This window comes from Eublepharis macularius, chromosome 2, assembly GCF_028583425.1.
Source record: "Eublepharis macularius isolate TG4126 chromosome 2, MPM_Emac_v1.0, whole genome shotgun sequence".
NCBI classification, from domain to species: Eukaryota; Metazoa; Chordata; class Lepidosauria; order Squamata; family Eublepharidae; genus Eublepharis; species Eublepharis macularius.
The window spans coordinates 162,958,543-162,979,493 of NC_072791.1; the positions used below are offsets into that span (position 1 = coordinate 162,958,543).

The 20,951-nt window shown below is 42.7% G+C and overlaps 1 protein-coding gene across 4 annotated transcripts in view; it reads left to right on the plus strand.

Moving 5' to 3' along the window:
• RALB (RAS like proto-oncogene B) overlaps positions 1–20,951 on the plus strand; it is a 62,906-nt gene that overhangs the window by 14,302 nt on the left and 27,653 nt on the right. For 2 of the 4 annotated variants that reach the window (XM_054970429.1, XM_054970431.1), the window contains exon 3: positions 1,980–2,115. The gene's annotated coding sequence lies outside the window, so the exon portion shown is untranslated. Of the gene's footprint in view, positions 1–1,979; positions 2,116–12,696; positions 12,872–14,711; positions 14,797–20,951 lie in introns of those variants that run through there. The other 2 variants (XM_054970428.1, XM_054970432.1) reach the window with 2 other exon arrangements.

Genomic DNA, 20,951 nt, shown 5'->3' on the forward strand with positions numbered 1-20,951 from the left:
CATCTCAGTAGTTAATAAAATAGTCGTGATGGTGATAGTGCTGATTACCATTTGTACTTCCTTTACATTATTTTAATGATTGGCACTTTCTCATGCAACAGATGTGGTGGTATGGAGTCAAAGAGACAGTAGCTTGCCTGCCTAGTGAGTTCATTTATGATATGAAATACGACATGAGGACTTTCACAGTCTGCGTTCTTAACCACTATGCTACAGTAGCTAGATAGGTAAGACACTGGGCACAATTATAGTGAGCCTTGTATTCTGTCAAAGGAAAGGACTCTGGGTAGCAGCAAGAGTTGGTAACAGTACCCAGAATATGCTCTTCTATAGATGTATGTTCAACAAAACTATTCAAGTTCTTTTGGGGCTTAAAATCATCAGAAGAGTTATTTCAATGGCAGTATTCCTTGGAAACAGGAAATCTTAAGAGTTGTAGGAAATCATAGATATTATTGTGCAGTAGGAGGCATAAGTAATTTCCCAATACATTCCCAGTCTACTTGGATATAAAATGCAAAATAATTATCCCCCCCCCCCATGTCTCATTGGATCAGATTCTCCTGAGCTTAGAAACAATTGTGTTTAAATAGCTTTCAGTGCTCGAGTCTATTGATGCGAAGTGGTAGACTGAAAACATAGCCTGGGATTTTGGGGCAGGGCGATTCTGTGTGGCAGGTGTCGGAACAGTCTACCAAGGAACATAAAATTAATGTAGGAGATGGGGATCAGAAGAAAGGATTGTTATAGAACAGACTGACAATTAGCTGGGGATTCACTTTCAGTTTTCAGCCCAATATATCATATTTTAGTGCTATAAACCCAGATTTTATATGTACATAAATTATGTAGCTAAGTATGCAGGCACAACAAGAAAGTCATTTTGATGTCTTAATCAAAATATTTGAATACCGCTGTTTCTGTCCCTCTGTGTTGGGAAACTCAGGTTGACAACCCTACTTTCTTCCCTATATCCAACTTGACAAATAGTGCAAACCTAAGCCCCAAAGATTTAGAAGGGATTTACTCTTCTTAGGATTGTATGGTAAGCATCCAGTCTGCCCACATATGACCTATTCAACACTGGTTCCAAGGCCTAGGCCCCATTCAGTTGTTTGTGGGGTGACAACAGGCTTTATGTTGGTTGCATGCTGAGTCCCTACCGTCCAAGTCACTAAGATTCACTGGATGGGACATGGTGATATCACACTGAACAACAGTAAGGGTTGCATTTCCATATACCACTAGGAATTGTGCAAGAAACTAGATCATGTGTGTTAATTTGTATAGTTACAATTATGTAGCTTTGAAAGGATTGACTAATCAGAGGGGAAAAAACCCTTTAAAATGACAATTAAGTATGGGCTTTCAAAGAAAGGGGAAGTCAGCATGAGACTAAAGAGGAAGTCAGTGATACTAAGAAATTTCTGTTCAATTATATGCACCCTGTGATCCAGTAATATTTGAAATAAGTACCAAGTAGCATCTTAAAACTAATGCCAATTTACTTTTCTGTCCCAAGGGAAAACCACAAAGTATCAGTTCGTTAAAAGGATAGTTCCTGCTGGTTCCTAAGCCCTTTGGGGTTGGGGAGAGTACAAAATCCTTAGTTCATGGTTAATGGCAAATCAATAATATAGTTGGCTTGGATATATCATATATGAATGACTTTTGCAAAAACAAAATTTAGGGATAGGTAAAATGCTAGAGTGTCTTGAAGGAGCTACTAAAGGGGTGTATAATTTAGGGCAGCTCAAAGATTATTTTGAGATGTAGTATACAAACTTGAGTTCCTAGTTCAAGCTGATTGGTGAAGAAGGAACAAGGATTGAGCTTCAGTTTGAATGTTGGTGATATGACCCACTCCCTGATACTCAAACATAAACATGTATTTTATCTTTGCCAGTTCCCTTTAAAAAATGTGCACACAAAAGTGTATGATATCATATCCTCCTGAGCCCTTCCCTATTTCCCTTCAGCCTTTGAAACTTCTACAGAAGAACTCTGACCAAAGCCAGCAAGTGAGCTGTCTCAACCTGGAACACTGCACAGCTGACTGAATGTGACACCAGCTGGTTTCATTCATCGCTGAAGACAAACTCAAGAACATTCTAAGTAAGTAATATTCCCAAGCCTGGTGAGTACAGAAGATCTCTCTGAGTCATACAGTGCAATCCTAAACAAAATTACTTCCATCTAAACCAATTGATTTCAACGGGCTCAGACTGGGGTGACTCTGTTTAGGATTACATTATTCAAAATCTGCACTTCCATGACTACATTGCAAACACAGAATATTTCTGCTAATGTGAACTGTAGTTCTACCTCCTAAAAGCTTCAGGTTTCATTTAAAAATAACAAAAACCTCAAATATGTTTTTATCCCTTCAGGGTCCGGGAAATACTTAATACTTTTCTGTGTTAACATAGAAAAGAAATGGGGAAGTAAGTCCCAGTCTCAGTGAAATAAGTAAGATTTAAGTTCATGTAAAATGCTTATGAGCAGACTGAACATCTCCTAGTTTATGACACTGCTCAAGAAAACAAAACAGAGGCAGCAGATTAGATTTCAGAAAGTGAATGGAATCAATACTGGGGTTTAGCAACAGGAAAACAATGCATGTAAATAGTCTGAAGCTACTTCCGCTTTTCCAGCTGATTCAAGAGTAAACAATCTGTTTTGTGGTTTACTTTTGTGATAGTGGAAGTTTCCAGTAAAAACTTGACACTGTACTAAATTGTGAAAGGCATCACTTGTCATCTTCTGTGGAAGTGATGAGAAGACCAAGCATCAGAAAAACACTAGAGTGAAAGGCATTTTTTTTAAAAAAAATTATTTCAGCTCATCTCTGAACCACACAGGCTGAAAAAAATATGTGAGTTTCCAGTTCCTCCTTCACCAATTGTGAGAAGGGGTTGTGGTGCAGTGGTAGAGCATCTGCTTGGCATACAGAAGGTCTCAGATTCAATCCCTGCCATCTCCAGTTCAAAGGATCAGGGTGTACGTGATGTGGAAGACTTCTACCTGAGACTCTGGAGGAATATTGCCAGTCTGGGTTATAAGGACTGACCTTGATGGACTGATGGTCCATCAGCCCCACCCACCTCACAGGGTGATTGTTGTGGGGATAATAATGACATATTTTGTAAACTGTTCTGAGTAGGTGTTAGGTTGTCCTGAAGGGCGGTATATAAATCAAATGTGGTGATGGTGATGGAATGACTAGAATGTCGGACTTCAACAGGAAGACTGTAGCCAAAGGCACCTTTGGGATTGTACCTGAAAGCCCAAAACCACAAGGGAAGGGAAGGGTGGAATGGAGCCACTTTTCTGATAGCACAACTATAAGTAAATTTACTTTCTCCCTACCATCCATGTTATTGGTAAAGTAAATACCAAGGCACAGGGCTTGTACTTTTCCTATCTATTTTTCAGAAAGTACATGATGGTTCTTAAAAATATACATATATATCATGGTCTGTTGCCAGAAGTTACTGACATTTTTTTCTTCTTTGAAAAAAAATCATATTGAACATATGTTTTTTTTTTAACATATCCCAGCTATAGTTATGAGGTATAAAATAGGTGACATGCCTTGTGCTTGGGAGATTAAAATGAACTTTGTGAGGAGGAAATGCTTCCAAATCGATCTCTGACCACAGTATCAGGGTCATCCACGAACAGATCTACCCAACCATTTTTACAGGGAAATAGCCTGCCCCCCCAAAAGGGGAAAGGAGCGAGGAAGGGAGGAAGAGGCAGCCTACCCAATTGGCTGGGCGCTGCCTCCCCCCATCTGTTAGGGGCTCATGCATGCCAGGTGGAGCTCTTCTGCCAGTGGGCTGACTCAGCTGAAGTGGTGGTGGGGAGGCCATCAGCTAGACTTAACCAGGTGCCCACCAGCGGCAGGGAAACTCCCAGTAATTCCTGTTGAAGGCTTTCACAGCCGGAGAACGACGGTTGTTGCGGATTTTCCGGGCTGTATAGCCGTGGTTTTGGCATTGTAGTTCCTGACGTTTCGCCAGCAGCTGTGGCTGGCATCTTCCGAGGTGTAGCACCAAAAGACAGAGATCTCTCAGTGTCACAGATCTGTTTTTTGTAGCACCAAAAGACAGAGATCTCTCAGTGTCACAGATCTGTTTTTTGTAGCACCAAAAGACAGAGATCTCTCAGTGTCACAGATCTGTGACACTGAGAGATCTCTGTCTTTTGGTGCTACACTTCTGAAGATGCCAGCCACAGCTGCTGGCGAAACATCAGGAACTACAATGCCAAGACCACGGCTATAAAGCCCAGAAAATCCGCAACAACCATCCCAGTAATTCCTGCCTCTGCCTGCTGATTGCCAGCTGATCGGTGGAAGGAGGCAGGCCTGGGAGAAGTGCCCCATGAGAGGAGGCAGATAATGAAATGTGTGCACATGTTTGGGGCTGATTTTTAAAGAATCAGCCCTGGCATGGTGCCATTGCTTCTGCAATCATGCTGGAAATGATGTTATTGTGGGTGGGTGTTAGGGTTGCCAGGCCCCCTCGATCTCCCAGCGGGAGATTGGGGCCTGGCTCTTACCTTGGAGGAGCGGGTGTGCGCGCGCTCCTGCAAGCGTGATGACGTCACTTCAGGGAGTGATGTCATCACTCAGCCCCCGTTTGGGCACGGATCGGGCCTATTGTGGGCCCCTGCGGAGCACAGGAACGGTCCCATGCCCCACAGGGGCCCACAACGGGCCCAATCTGCGCCAAAATGGGCCCGATCCACGCCCATTTTGGAACGGATCGGGTCCGTTTTGACGCGGATTTGGCCCATTTTGGACCCCTGTGGAGCGTGGGAGCATTCCTGCGCTCCGCAGGGGCCCACAACAGGCCCAATCCGCACCAAAATGGACCCACTCCATGCCAAAACGGGCATGGATCAGGCCCGTTTTGGCATGGGTCGGGCCCATTGTGGGCCCCTGCGGAGCGCAGGAACACTCCTGTGCTCCACAGGGGCCCCAATCCAGGCCCAAACAGGCGTGATCCTGGAGCTTCTGTGCGCGGGGGCACGCAGTACCACAGGGGGCATGGATGGAAGGTGCGCGCCCCCCCGCTGGCCAGGTAAGTGGGGGTGGGGGCGGGGGTGGGGGATGCCGCGCCCCCACCGGGGGTCTGGCAGCCCTAGTGGGTGTGCTTATGTGCACACAAGGGTAGGTACCTCCAACCCCCTTCCTGCTGGTTTCAGCGGAACCTGACAACCCTACCATTGGCCCACAAGAAGATTCCCGGTACATATAATAGTCAATCTGCTCCTGAATTCCTGGGATCTCCAGTTTTTGTTTAATACTGAGAGTCTCTCTACACAAGACACCTTGGTGCGTGTTTGTCAAGTGCAGGGAGACAAAACGTTATCTGGGAAGCATAGTTTTAAAAGACAGAGATCATTCCTCAGAGAGTTTGTTAATTTCATCTTTGCCTCCCCAAAAGCTCTCCAGTCTAAAACTGTGTGGGATTGCAACCAGAGGGCAGCAAGGAATGGAAATGGGCTGCCTTCCAGAGCCAAACTTGGACCTGGAGAGATTATAATGCCTGAAGCTTCCCTTCTGGCATTTCACAGGCCCTTCCCACAGCTCCAGTGTATAGAAAAGCCTTTGCCCAGCTGCCAGCTCTGTTTTTTTAAACTACCTTTCCCAGCTAACATTGCCTCTCCCAACACGTGTTCTTCACATGTCCGATGTCTTGTGTAGAGAGACTCTGAGATGGCAAAGACAACTAGGGTTGCTGAGGAAACATGGCCTGCCCCTTTAATAGAGGCTTAATGTGTGGAAATGGGAAGCTGAAAGTTTTATGGCATTGAGGTAAATAGCTAAAGGGAACCTCCACATTCAGAGGCAGCAAACCTCTGAATACCAGAGCCAATAGTCAACATCAGGGTAAGGCCTTCAGCCTCTGTGTCCTATTGTTGGCCCTCTAGAGTAACTAACTGGGAGCCTGTGAGAGACAACCTGCTGGACTAGATGGACCACCGGTTTGATCCAGTAACATCACTTGGTAAATAATACCACATTAAGCCTCTGTTAAAGGAGTGTAACACTTTGTCTCCAGGCAGCTGGCAACCATATCTGTCTGAGAAGTTGGATACCCCATAGTAGACAATATTGGGCCAAGGCCACTTCATGTCTGTGTCGTGTAGTGTTGGACTGGGATCCCTGCTCTGCCATGGATGCTCACCGTCAGCCAGTCACTCTCTCAGCCTAATCTGCTTCAGATGCTGATGGTGTTGCTAGGATAAAATGAGGAAGAATCATGTACATTATTCTGAGCTCTGTAAAGAAAAAGTAGGATAAAATAGTACAAGTTGGGATAATATTTGATCAACAGAAAATCATCTGGGTATAAGCAAAATGGCTCTCAAAGGAAGCCTGCCATTCTTGGGACATGTAGTTTTAAATTCTTGTGCTTATTTATTTCCTTTCTTGTGATTATTTTTTTTCTGCAAAAAAGTGGCTTAATGATATCCACCTTAGGTCTGAAATGCTCAGAAGAAAGGCAGGTATATAAATATTTTAAATTAGTAGTTTTCTCTTTTTACAAGCAGAATTCTACCTACATATATCTGTTAGTATTAAAGAGAAATTCTAGCTTATCCAGTAAATAATTTTTAAAATGCACATATACTGTGCATTCTTCCAAAAAGCAAGAGCATTGAAAAAATACATACATCCCCAAACAAGAATTGGGTGGGGACTGGACAGACAATGACATTACTTATGCTGCAGTTTGGTCAGGAAACTGTTCTGTCTGATTGTTCCATAGAGGGGAAGAAAAATTGTGTGGTTAACCCACACAATCAGGATGAGCATACTTCCTATAGGTCAATTTCTGCTTTGGAGGAAGGATTGCCACTTGCTTATCAATCAGCAGGGCAAAGTTAACACTCGGTAGAAAAGAAATGATTGTAATTTCCTCTCAGGCAGAACTACGGAACAGGAATAAGTTATTCCAAAGCTGTGTCAGCATCTTTTAGTACAAGCAGTCTACTGATGATTCATTTTTCTTGTGTAACCACAAGGATTCAGAGAGGGTTACCCAGGATAACATAAATCTTGAACAAAGAATTCCATGATTTCCAAATACACCTCCTTGCTGCAGGGCCGTATTATTCATAAGGCTGACTAGGCTGAAGCCTAGGAGCTCTGCAGGGACTAGGGGCCAATCAATTTTTTTTACTGAGGCATACCACCATATAAATTACAATTAATTGATTCTCTTATATAACCTCTATTAATATAGTAATTAACTGCTTCCTTATTGAAGTGAAACAAATTGCCTCTTATATTAAAACAATTATCCATAAATTATATATTTTAATAAATAATAAAAATGTTATTCACTTTAAAATATTACAGTATTGAACAATTATACCCCCCTAAATGTGCTTTCCTGAAGAGTTCTACTTACACAATAAAAATATTTTTTAAATTGTGAATAGGATTTTTCAGGAGACTCTCAAAATAGATATAGGGCTATGTACTGTGGTCTAGTACCTACTGTACCAGGGTCAGGCTGTCAGCTGTAGTGGGATGAAAGATTGAAGTGCCAGAGGGGGCTCGAAATACCTGAAAGCCTAGGGGCCTGGCCATGGGTTAATACAGCACTGCCTTGCTGACCAAATTTGGCCTGCTGGGGCAGAACTGTTACCCCACTCCATTGCCCCACTGCTAAAATCAGTTCACTTGATTGTCCTATAATGTAGTAAAACTTATTCCATGTTATGATCCCACAGTATTGTATATTCTTCCATCTCCACTTCGCATCATTTTGGGGCATCTATAGAGAAATTCATGTGTAGAGCTGCCAACTTCCGATGGGACCTGGAGATCTCCCAGAATGACAAGTGATCTCCAAACTACAGAGAACCATTCTCCTAGCTGTTTTGGGGAGTGGATTCCATGGCGTTATACTCTTCCCAGGCTCCAACTCCAAATCTTTAGAAATTTCTCAACTTGGAGTTGGCAATGGCAACCCTACTGCAGGAGGGCCAATACAGATGAAACTCTGGAAGATATATTACTGAATTTTGGCCGATTCCAGATGACTAACCTTAAGGCGTTTCATGCCGCCCTCTTCCGGATCGCGACGGGGAAAATGCGACGACGCGCAAAACTCACGCAAGGAAATGCGATATTTTGCATTTTCCCCGTCACGATCCAGAAGAGGGCAGCATGAAACGCCTTAAGGTTAGTCATCTGGAATCGGCCCAGATCTGGTTTTTATGAAGGACTGTAACAGCCACGTAGAGCCTTGACTTGGATTGGAGCTGGGAGGGTGCAGAAATCAGTTCTATATATGGTGAAGAACTAGGGAGGTAAATCCAGTACAGTAGCTTAATTTTTTAAGAGGTGAAAAAAGTTGTGGTCAAAAGGATGCTGTAATAGCCCATTATCTTATATGCAAGTTCTGCTGGCTTCATTTCACCTAGCAAAGTTAATAGTTTTGATCTGAGCCTACTTACGGGGAGGGCGGAATACAAATATGATATAAATAAATAAAATAAAAATCTTGTTTAAGTGACCACTTATGTTACAATGACAGAGAAGTGACTGGAAACCAGATGATCTTGCAAGAGGTTGAGTGCACTTTCTTTTTCAACTAATACAACATCTGGTTCCGGTGTTAAACATGTAAGCAAATTGGGTTAAAATGAGTTCAAGAACACGTAACCAGAGATTACCTGAGAGTTGTTTTATTGCATACACAAGTGGGGACTCAATAATGCTCTAGAAGCACTTGCTTTTTTATTTGTGCATTTGCTATGAATTGTTAACCCCAAGCACTCTGCTATTCTATTGTAATGCTGTGTATATAGTCAGATACCTCAAAATATAAATAAACATAAAACAGGCCCTTGCTTAATTAGGGGACCTTCTGGGTTTTGGTTGCTTTAACTTCTGACAAACCCTTATTTATATAAATCCCAAGATAAAATGAGTTGTAAAAGTTCAAGATAATTTATCAAGTGAGGAAGCCCTTGTGCTTGGAAGCAGTCATTCTGTCTGGTATACTTATAATGCAGAGCTGAATTTCTGGCTGTCATGAATCTGTTAAAATACAGAGCTTTGGTTGGAGGGTAAGTTGTTATAAGGACTATACCAACAATGTCTGCTAGGAAATTAATGCATATTTTAAAAGACGGGAGGGGGGAGGGATATGTAGTGCATACCACTGACTACAAGACACAGATCTGCTTGAGAGTTCTGCCATGTCTCTGCTATTTAAGGACTGGGTGAGGAACATGGCTTTGCTTACTCTCAGAAAATTAGTCAAAGTCAACACTGCAAATGGATCTCTCAACCGAGTTTTACTGGCGAATAACAGCCATATACAGTTCTGATCAGAGGTGGCATGGGGGAGGTGGACACTTCACCACTGAAACAGAGCGGAATCACAGCAGCAGCAACAGAGCTTTGTTTTTTAATTGTACTCTCTCCTAACTGAAAGCCTATCCAGTACTGAATGGGAAATCTCCAGGGGAATTTGAGAAACTGTGGCAGCAATAAACTTACGGAGAAAGACTCAGCAGATTACAATTCATGCAAGCAAAGCATCCTTTTGCTTCCTACTGTTAAAAAAAGGCAAAAGATGCAACAGCTGCTGTGAAAAAGTAAGGCACATAAAGGAGAATCCAGCACACAGAAAATACTATTACAGCAATCAGCATCTGTCTACATGCCACACACCATGAAAAACAACCAGGAACCAATTCAGTTATAAAAGATTAAGAGGGAGAGAAGGAGCCACAACAGCCCCTACACTTGAGCAGTAGGCTTTTATTTTAACATAAGGAAATAATTCAAATGGAAAAGGAACTAAAAATATACTGCCTAAAAATCAGAAGAAATTATATGGGAGATCTGCAACATGCTGGTGAGGGTAGGGGTAACCTCCAGTGCTCTCACATACACCACTCCCATCTTCCTTTCCTTTCTCTTATACCTTTATCACACCCTACATATTCTTTCTCCCCCCTCCCTCTTTTCCAGCCTCCAAAGTAGGGGCAAGAGGGAGGAGGGAGAGAAAGGGAGAATTGAACAGGGAAATGGTTTTAAATAGTACCAACAAAGTTTTCTGTATCTACAAGAAATTCAGATAGCACCATTTTAACAAGTCACAGATTACACAAACTCTTTAGGGCGTTTCCACATGGTGGCTTCCTTTCTAATAGCTCAGTTCAGCACTTTGACATGAATGTCCTAATGTTCTGGAAATATTCTGGAAATTGAAAGTGTGTATTTTTCATGAGGGATCTGACACAAATGTAGTAAGCAAAGCCTTTCCTTTCCTTTTGTACCATGCAGGTAAAGTTTAACCTTTTTGATTTCTGCATGGGCAGACCGAACAGTTTTAATCTCCTTTTCTCTCCTTCCACCATAATACATCCCACTCTTTATTCTGAACAAAACATTCAGTATTCCATACCCCTCAAGGTTTCAAACTCCACATTCTCAGCTGAATTTAATCAGTATCAAATTGTTAAGTAAATCAGCCTAGATTACAGAGCTAGCCAGCCAATTGTGTGTTATTTCACTTTGGGGCATAGATGACCTTTTCATTCAAATTTTTAAAACAATCGTAACTCGAATGCTGGTTTGCTTGTCAGAAGTTGTTAGCACATTTGATTAGAGATGGGCACGGACCGAAATATGAACCAAAGGTCGTAACAAACCAGGCTGGTTTGTGGTTCGCAAACCAGTGGTTCATCAGAGCCCATTTCTGACGAACCACCACAAACTTTAGACTGGTTCATTTGGTTTATTTTTTGGTTCATCACTGCAGACAGCCTAGCCCTGATCAATCAGTTTCCTAGGCAACAGGGGATGGACTTCCTGCAGACCTTCTGCTGACCCAGAAGTGGCCTTCTGCTGGCCCGGAAGTGACGATTTTCTGACCTGGATGTGACGTTTTCACACCAAACTGGTTTGCGAACCAGGGCAGGTTTGTGAAAGTTCGTGGTTTGTGAAATGTGACGAACCACAAACTGCACGGTTTGTTTGTTTTTTCCAGTTCATGCCCATCTCTACATTTGATCCAGGCATAAACACACAAGAATGTTAAAAAAAACCTGGTTGGGTTAAGATTTTTCCAAGACAAGGATGCTTCAGATGCCACATATGCATTCAGAAGCATGCAGTGGAGTTCTTAGTGAGTGCAGAACAGTGGCCTGAAAGATCTACCTTTCTTGACCCTGAATGAGACCCCAGTATGGGACAAAGCATTAGTTAACATGGTATGGTGGTGTCTGGCAGAGGAGAGCAGAAATACAAGACCACTTGCAAGGTAACTGTAGTATGCCTAGGGGCACTTAAGAGGCTCATGAATGAATGGAGTTAATTGAATGCTTGAGTGAGGCCATTATACACAGTGGTGCGCTAGTGATTTACCACTGACATGATTAGCTGCCAGCAGTTAGGCTTCTAATGAAAATTTCAGCTCCTGCTGACGAGTTCTTAATTATCAAGCTCTTACTGATTAAGAAGATAGAGCTAATATACAATATTTGGGTAATATGGATTGTGTTTGCTTTAAATCAGTTTTTCAGTCCTAAAGCAGAGTATAGCTGTATTGTTTTATTATACAAATTTAATATACAAATGAAAACTGAAGCTGCATAGCAGATTACGTGATATCACTTTCAATGTCTTTCTTTTGCTGTTACATGTCCCAGTAGTTTCATTTATAAGCAGTTTGAACACTGTTTAAATGCTTACACTGCTGTTCATATGAGCCAATAATTGTAGTGTGGAGTTTTGTAACGTATGTAGAGACCTTGCAACAGATAACACCCTCTTTGGTGAATGGGAAATCACAAGTACGAAACTGGTTCTTGTCAGAAAGAAGCCTGGGTTCCCCACAACCAACCAAGCAACATATACATCTTTATTGCACTGAGGAAGAAAACGTGAAAAGTTGTTTTAGCTTCCATTTCTAGAGCTGCCAACCAGCCAGTAAAGTTCTGCAGGCAAAAGATCCAGTAAACTTTAGATTCTGCCAAGTTCCTCTTATGATCCCAAACATCCTGATGAATCCACACCCTACTCCGTCTTCCAGATTCGCCCCCGCACCTCAACCGTCTCTGCCAGATTTGTGGAGACTGCCCCGCGCAGTCTCTGCAACCTCTGCCGGACAAGTTTTTTTTAACTTCACACTTTAACCCCTCTTAATTGGCCAAATGAAGCAGGGTTTTTAGATTAACTTCCAGATACCCCTTTCGCTACTTTATCATTACCCGCCAGTCGCGAGCTGTTGGGAACGTTCATATACGGTTATCCGGGTTAACCCAGGATACCGCCCCCGCCTTCCCCTGACAGAGGGCGCATTAACCTCGCCCACGCCCGCCCAGCGTAACATATGCTTTTTTCCCCAGCCAATTGCGAGTGAAGAATCTCTTCCTACCTCCCATTGGCCAGAAATTTGGCATGTGATCGTGACGTTTTCTAATAGCGAGTGGGGCGCGCTCTGGAGCGTGCGCGTTCTTGCGAACGGGGTGGAGAGGATGTCTATTTATTGTTTAAAAGAAAAAAAACGGCGGTTGTCATCATGCCACGTGCCGCGTTCAGAGCGTCGGATTGGACAATATATATATATATATATATATATATATATATATATATATACTTTTAAAAAGGTGGTATGCGCTCGCGCGGCTCCTGATGAGCTCCGCTAGGCGGCTAAGAGTCGAGCGTGCTCGCGACCGCGCTCTCCTGGCTCTGGCTCTCGGGAACGGTATCGAGCGTGGACGCGTACGGCGGTGGCGGCCCCCGCCCCAAAGAAAGCGAATGCAGCGGTTCTTTGGGCGGCCGTCGGTCGGCGGGTGAAGGGGAGTCTGTGGCTCACGCCGCCAGGTAAAGCCGTTGAGAAAGGCTGCGCCGCCTGTCCTTGTGTGGTGCTTTCTTATCAGAGGGAGAGCCGCGGTCCCTGGTCCCAGGAGGGGAAACGCGGCGGGGCCAGAAGCCACTGCTGTGAAGTTAAGGGGAGCGGGAGGAGGAGGAGGAGTGGGCAGGGCGGGTTGGTTGGCTCTGTCTTCATCTTCCCTTCTTATTTCTTAGGGGCGTCCTACAGGGCAGTCGATCTGTGGGAAGCTTTGGGAGGGGGAGGAAAAAAGCTCCTCTAAGTATCGGGGCGGCCTTGGTGGAGTGGTGAGTAAGTAGCGGAGGGAGAAATGGGTTTTCCTGTCCCGTAATGGCGGTATTAGAAGAGGTGCCGTTGCTCCCCCCACGACCACCGCGGTATTTGTGAGGATTTGGGACGCGATAGAGAGCCAGCGGAGAGGCGAGCCTCCCCCCCCCCCCGCCCCTTCTGTCTTATTATTAGCCTGTAGTCGTAGGATAAAACAGGAGTCCAAGTGACGCTTAATTTATGCTGGAATAAATTTGGTTAGTCTTCGGGGTGCACAGGTACTCCTGTTTTGTTGTAGATAATATTTTTTCATTTATGTGTCCCTTGCTTCGAAGGGGAGGATAAAAGTTTGCCTTTTCCTTTTCTTGCCACTACATGCTCTCTGATGAGGTGGGAGGTTTAGGAGTGATTCCCTTGATTTTGTGCGGCACTGTGGAGCGTCTGGGGAGGTCTTTCTCTGCAAGATTTGGGTGGTTTCTTGACTTGTAGTAGGAAACTACTTGGAGGAGGATGACTGCCTCTGAACATGGAGGCCCATTTGGTTGAGCATCTATATGATATTCTGCGGGACAGACAAACAAGGAAGGCTGTTGCATTTTTATGGCCCCCAAAGCCAGAAGGGCATGGTTGGAAGAGCATGTGGGCCCCCTCTGGTCAGTGTCTGTATGGGAGACCTCTTGGGAATCTTTTGTATCAGCCCACAGATGCTTGTGTGGACAGACAGTGTCACAGCTATATTGAGTGGTATAGCTGTGGAAGCAGTCCTTGGAGAGCTAGTGTGGCTAACTAGGTGTGAAATATGAAATGAATGTAGCTATGCTTATTGTTGCTTATTGCTGTTAATAGCTTGGATCTTCTGAAACTTTACTTCAACCAAAAGATTTCTATCAGTGAATTGGGATTTCTTTGCTCCCTCCTGTTGCTGTTCCTGGGGAACAGCATGGGGGTAGGTGGGTTAGTCTGCTATAAAAGGAGGGATTTGGTGAAGATTTCCCCCCTCTGAGCTTCATTGGCAGAAATTCTTCTTGGGGTCCAACCCAGTGTATGTAGATACTTATTCTTAATGTGTGAGGAGATGAGGTAGCTCCGTTGAAGGAGGGAGAGATGGGATAGATTAGGAAGTGCCCTACTCATTCCAGTGAAAACTATTGCATGAGATTTCTCACTAGAGTAACAACTGAAATGATAACTACCCCCCGCACATCTGAGACTTACCATACTGGTTTCAGATCTGCTTTGTGCATATGGAAAGGCAAGTATGTTGACTGAAGTGAACATATACTAGGAGCCAAATGTGACAGATATAGCTAGAACTACAGGTGAACAGTTGCTACATTTGACCAAGAAAATCATAGATGTCTTAGCACACAGAAACAAAAGGCTTACCTGGCCCCATAGCTAGACATGCCAAAAGGCCTAGAATAGAACAACCTCGGAGACGGGCATGAAACAGAGAAGTAACATAGCTGTATGGCTTTGTGTAGATGAGAAGAGCCATCTAACCCATATTAGTATATACAGCGTGTTGAAGTCCGGTTACACAGAGCATCTGAGAATGAAAAGAATGTACAACTTCAGAGAAGATGGAGATATGATTCAAGGATAGATATATTGATGGAGGGCCAAAAGCCCTTGGAGAAACTTGTGAAAGGTAATTTTTCAAAGACTTTGTTATTGTAAAATGTTGATGAGAAGACAATTGGTGCAGAAGAAAAGAATCTTCAATAATTGTAAAACCCCTACACGTTTTGCATGCAGCTTTGTCAGGGGGAATCTTCCAGATTCTTTTTAGTTCTGTTTCCATATATACACTTAAGCAGAGTCATATTATGATAAAATGTTGCAAGAATGAACTACCAGTGTTTATATACTTTAAGAATATGTTTCAAATATAGATAACCTTGTCTGGTGTTTGAAGTTATAGGATAATAAATTAACTAAGAATGTGCGCCCTTTAAAGTGGGACTGTTGTTTATTGTTAGATGGTTCTGAAACCCTATAAATATGAGAACCCGAAGCTGCTTGACTGTGACCCATTTATCTTTGAATGAAATACTTTTTGGACTCACGTAATTGCTCTCCTTTAATGTTCTATGTAGTTATAAAGGATGGTATGATTTTCTGTTGATTGAGCTGATACTAAAAATGCTGAATAATCATGTTTTATTAATAAAGGCTTAGAATGGAAGCAGAGATTCTATAATAGTGTTACTTATGTATTATACCCAGTAACAACCATAAACCTTATTTGTGGTTGATAGGAGTTAAATGATTTGATTTAGGAAAGCTAACTAGATGCTTAGGGCTTCTTAAGTGCACACCTATATCTGAATCAGGTCTGGCCAGAGTAATCTAGAACATGAAGCCTTTACTAATTTAACACCATTTAGGCTTTCTGTGAATATGTACAAAGAACATTGTTTTTTACTACTAAACCATTGAATATTTATCAAGTACTTAGTCTTATGGTTTAATTGAGAGGATTTTTGTCCTTGATATTGTTATTGAAAACATCTTCCTTCAGAAATTTCTGACATCACTATAAAACTGCACAAGGGGTTCTAGTTGAGTTTATTTTTGATATTCACTGATTAGTATTTCACTTAGTTTATACTGACATTTAATTCAGTGCATGAGCTGTACCAGTAGAAAAGGGGCTGGTAAAATATGTGGATTTGATCTATTTTTTCTCCTTTCTGTACCTGTTGATTAGCTATTTGCCACTCTAGTTTGTAGAGGGATTCTTAATTATACATTACTCTTTGGAAATGACTTCCAAACGCCATACTTGTGTCGATCAAGGGGAGCTTTATAATAGTGTATGTGTGGCGCATATACTCCTTTGGGTACTATGGCTGATATGTCTCTTTCCCACAGTATTGTGTGAAGGCAGATGTGTAATATAGCAACAGGGAAATGTGTGACTCTGAGGAGTAGACTGACTTTATATCAAGATTTCTAGTTTGAAATTCTGTATATAATCATGCATATTAAATAGCTGCTATGACAAAATATATTAGAATGGTACTAAGGAATCTATGTACTGTTTAGAAGACTAACGTATACCCTCTTATCATGCAACCCACCTGTCAAAAATTACCATGGCTGAATTTTTAAGAGCCTTTATAACATTTGTTTGTATTACATTAAATTTTCTTTTAAACCTGATTATTTTCAAAGATTCTAGCTATAATTAAAACTTAAAACTCATAGTTCTTTGGAGCTCTCTCAGCTCCACCCACCTCACAGGGTGTTTTGTTGTGGGGATAATAATGACATACTATGTAAACTGCTCTGAGTGGGCATTAAGTTGTCCTGAAGGGTGGTATATAAATCAAGTGTTGTTGTTGTTGTTGTTGTTGTTGTTGTTGTTATAAAACAACTTTAGAAAACTACTTTTATCCCCTTTTTGGCATCTGTGTCACTCCAGTGTCTGAGGCTATCATAATAGGCCTCCTGGAAGAAATACTGAGTGCTGGGGAAGTAAGATTTTATTGTCCATTTTACAGGTGCTTAGTACAGGGAAAAGTATCTTCTTTAATTTAGCTGGAACAGATGACACCATGGCTGATACAGTTTGGTTGAAAATTACCTGGCTGTTATAATTCCATTCACCATTTCCATTTTTTTGGTTAAGAGTTCTAGAAACTGATCATTATGTTAACCAAATATTCAAGAGGTGAAAATGATCAACAGATCTTTAATCTGAGGGTAGGTTGTTCTGTTGTTAGGCACACGAGTGCCATCAGCTTAACATTATCCATTACAACAAACTGAGATTCAGGTTAGTAGGTTACTGAAAGAAATAATTAATTATAAATTATTACTGGCTTGGATTAGAGGTTAAACTCATTGTGGTAGGCTTCAAAATAATTATTTCTGGGTTAGCAATGACAAACCTAAGAAAAATCTTTGCTGTCTCTTCCACATGCCAATCTCTCATTGTTCTTCTCAAACCTTAGAAACATGATGACCCAACATCCAACTTTGCTTTTACAGACGGCTTCTTCTCTCTTATCAGCACACATTGGGATTCCCTTTTCATAGTGTGAGTGTGTGAGAGACAAGCCAAATATGCCCCATGTAGGTTTCTGTCCTCTGTCATCATAAAAACAGCACTGCAAGATCCTTATCAGTTACAGTTTGGTAATGTATTGAAAATCATCATTGGCTATTACTTTGCTGAAAACCCTTGCATTGGAAAAAGAGTGAAAATTAGGTCAGTTCTATACCAGAAATAATTATTAGGGGTGTGCATTAAAAAAAAATCAGGGAAACCTGGATCTGGGTTTCAAGGATCCCCAAAAAATCTAGCATCCCTAAAATCTGGGAAACTTTCTCTGGTCTGGCTTGGCAAGATTAGAAAATCCTAGGAGGTTGGGGGGCATTTTTCAAGCAAACTCCACCAAATTTGCAGGTAATCTACTTCTGACTGTCCTCTAATGACACCACAAGTTTCAGGAAGATTGAACCCCGGGGTCTAATTCTGTTGGCCCCTGATGAAGGTGCTCCCTTCCGGTCTCCATTGTTTCTTATGGGGGGAAACATTTCCAAGTAGGCTGTCAGGCAGAAACACACAAGGGCAAGGTTGCCGGTGGCCAAAGGCACACTCCCAAATGCAAGAGGAAGCCCAACAGAGCCAAACTGAACCAAGGGAATGGATGGAATCCCCCCAGAACCAAAATGAAGCAAGGGTACCAGCATCAAACCAGGGAATCATGTCAAAGCAGCAAATTTCACCCAAACCAAACTGAAGCAAGGGGCACTGTTGCAACATAGCCCAACTGAATCAGTGTCACTCACAGAAGCCAGGCAGACAAGGAAAGCTTCTTCACAGATTGAGCACTCATCCCCCCTCCTTTCTTTCTCACTCTTCCCTTCCTCCTGCCCCTCCCTCTTGGGAAAAAAACCATGGGTGAAGCCCAGGAAGGAGCCAGCCTGAGCCACATTTCCCAGATAAACCCAGATTTATCCAGGATTCTCTGATTTGATTCCGGAAAGCAGGATTTAGCTGGATTGGCAAAAATCTAGCTTTTTCCTGAATCCTGGACCTAGATTGCACACCACTAATAATTATGACAACTGCATTAGTACTGTGTCCTCTGGGTGCAGCTCAGCCAATTACAGTTCTTGAGCCTTATCTATTGGTTCCTAATCAGTGCATGTCCAGCTAGTGCTCTGATATGAGCAGGAATCTAGATAACAGCAAATCCATGAGCTGATTCTATCTCTTTCCCCCCAAAGGGGGCATATCTTGCTCCCATCCCTAGAAAACTGAGGTGGCTCTTTTTCATGTTGGCTGAATGGGCACAAGAAAAGCTCACTCCCTTTCTTTACAAAGGACTTCCCAACCCTAAGGGGTTAGAGTACCCTCCCAGAGCCTTCTTGGTCCTTAAATCCTGTTTGAGAGAAATGAGAATACATTGTTGAACTGAGCACAAGTTTGTGAGTTTATAATTTTCTGAAAGTATACAGGCTTCCACTCAAGCCAATCCAGGAATAAATACTAACAACAGAGATAGTAGTGCAAATTTAAAATAGAAGTTAAAGAAGAGGGCGATATGGCATTGGATACTTTGGAAAATGACAAACTAATTCAGGAAATTATGTTATACGTTTAATTTAGAAATATGGTAGGCTAAAAATATAAAATAACTGATTAATTTCTAAAATTCCAAATGTTTTAGGGAACAATAGAAGTATACATTATCTGTTACCTGAACTAAAAATAGTGAAGTAGCTTCCTGATTATTATAGCAGATATGTAGCCGTAACTGAAGCCAGCTGGCAGCGATCCACAAAGAAATGCCTCCTGACAGCCAGAATAGCCAAGGCATAGCATGCACTGTGCTGGGCCATAATCTATCAAGTAGCTTTCTGCAGGCACAGGAACTGACAGGCTGGCCTTAGCCATTTTTTCCTGCCAAAGAGATGCAGTTACAGCTAAGAAAGTTGATCCTGGATCCTAGCCAAAGACCATCACCATATTTAGTAGGCAATACCTCTTGATATGAAAAAAGGTGTTTGATCCTACAGCTAAAAGTTTTATATAAAAAAGCAGGTAAAATAGCTATGATTAAGCTGAAATGCGGGTGTGAAAAAATCAGGAGAAAAGATCTTATTTATGTTATTTATAGTCTGCCTTTCTCACTAAGACTAAAGGCGGTTTATGAAAATTGAAAACGTTGAAAAATACTTCGAAAGAAGGGTTTCAAGTATTGATACTGCCAATTTATGCTGCTATAAACCTGGAGTTCAAAGATAATAAAATTAATGGTTAGCATTGCTAATACATTTGACTGTATTATAAACAATATTTTTAGGTCTTGATGGTGGAGAGGCGTTTTAAAATGTTGCAATATACAGAATATTTTTAGATACTTGTTCTAAAAACTGAAAGTCTGCTAAGTACACTTCTGCAGCATGGAAAGAGCATTTTACAACATAGCTTGACTACTCTAGCTTCTTGCTAGCCTTAGATTCTTTGAACTTGTACATTAACTGGAAAATGCTGATGAATGTTTGGAAATTTACTTGCTTGCAGAAGAATTGAAAAGCAAGTTCTAGTCGAGAGAGGCTTACATATTCTGAAGTTTATGAAGCTCACAGCTAAAGTTCAGAATGAAAGAGAGGCTGTAGTTCTCCCTCTGAGTTGGAGGACATCCTGGGTGTTTCCCACCGTCCAGTCGGGGAGGCAGGAAAGTTGATCTTTCTTCCTCTTCCTGTGGATGTATGTGTGAACACCCCCTTTCCTTCCAGTTCCTTTCCTACCTCAGGGGAGAGCAGTTCGCCTTAGGCTAGCTCTTCACTGCCTTCCTAATTCAATCTGTATTCTATAACCTTCTTATCCTCTTTCTTCCTCTTTCTTTCACCTTTAATTCCCTATCTTCCACTGCACTCTTCTCCTATACCCTCCTGTTTGGAACGAGTCAAGGAGAAGATTGAAGACTGAAGACTGAGAATGGCCTTGGCGGCCTCATCGGATTCTGAAGAGAGCTTTTTAGAGAGGACGAGCCATCCCCCAGGAGCTGTCTTACCGATGGCGGGGATGTGCTCAGCCGGCGCCGGCTCGCCTTGCGAGGCTGAGCGGCTCCCCGGCGAGAAGATTCCTTCGGGAGAAGATCAGCCCTCAAAGAAACGGCCCCGTCTCCAGCAGAGGGAGCCTCAGAGCTCTAGACGCCTGAACCAGGAGGCCTTTAGCAGCAGCGACGGAGGGAGCTTCGTTTTGGCGGCAAACAATGGCGCGGCTAGCGTTTTCCCGCCAAAGCCGGCGGGAGAAATGGGGACTCAATCATGAATTGAATGTTCAGGAGAACCAAGTAAGTGCCGCTTATCTTACTATGCCCCCAGAAGTGATGGGTTTTCTACGACAGACCATGAGGGAGGAGATCTTGGCCCTACGTAAGTCTGAACAAACCCAGCCCTCTCAGCCTTCTTGCTCCAGGGGATGTCTGGATGCCCAGGGGAGATCCAACTATACTTCACCTTGGCCTACCAAGGCAGCAAGAAAAACCCATGCCAACACGACTGGGGATGGTAGGGGCTGGCCGGAGGAGGCTCCCTCCCCCAGTGAGGACTCAGATGGGGGGGGGGACTTCCTCTCTGAGGAAGAACAGGAGGACGAGTCTTCTAGCCCTGAACATTCATACAGACTGTTCCAGGCAGATGATTATCAATATCTCCTGGCAAAGACCCTGTCTGCCCTTGAGCTCCAAGAACCATCGAAGGGGGAGGAAGAGTCATCTCCTAGGGAACCTAAATCCAGACCTAAGGGGAATAAAGAATTTTTCCCTAGATCAGAGGAGA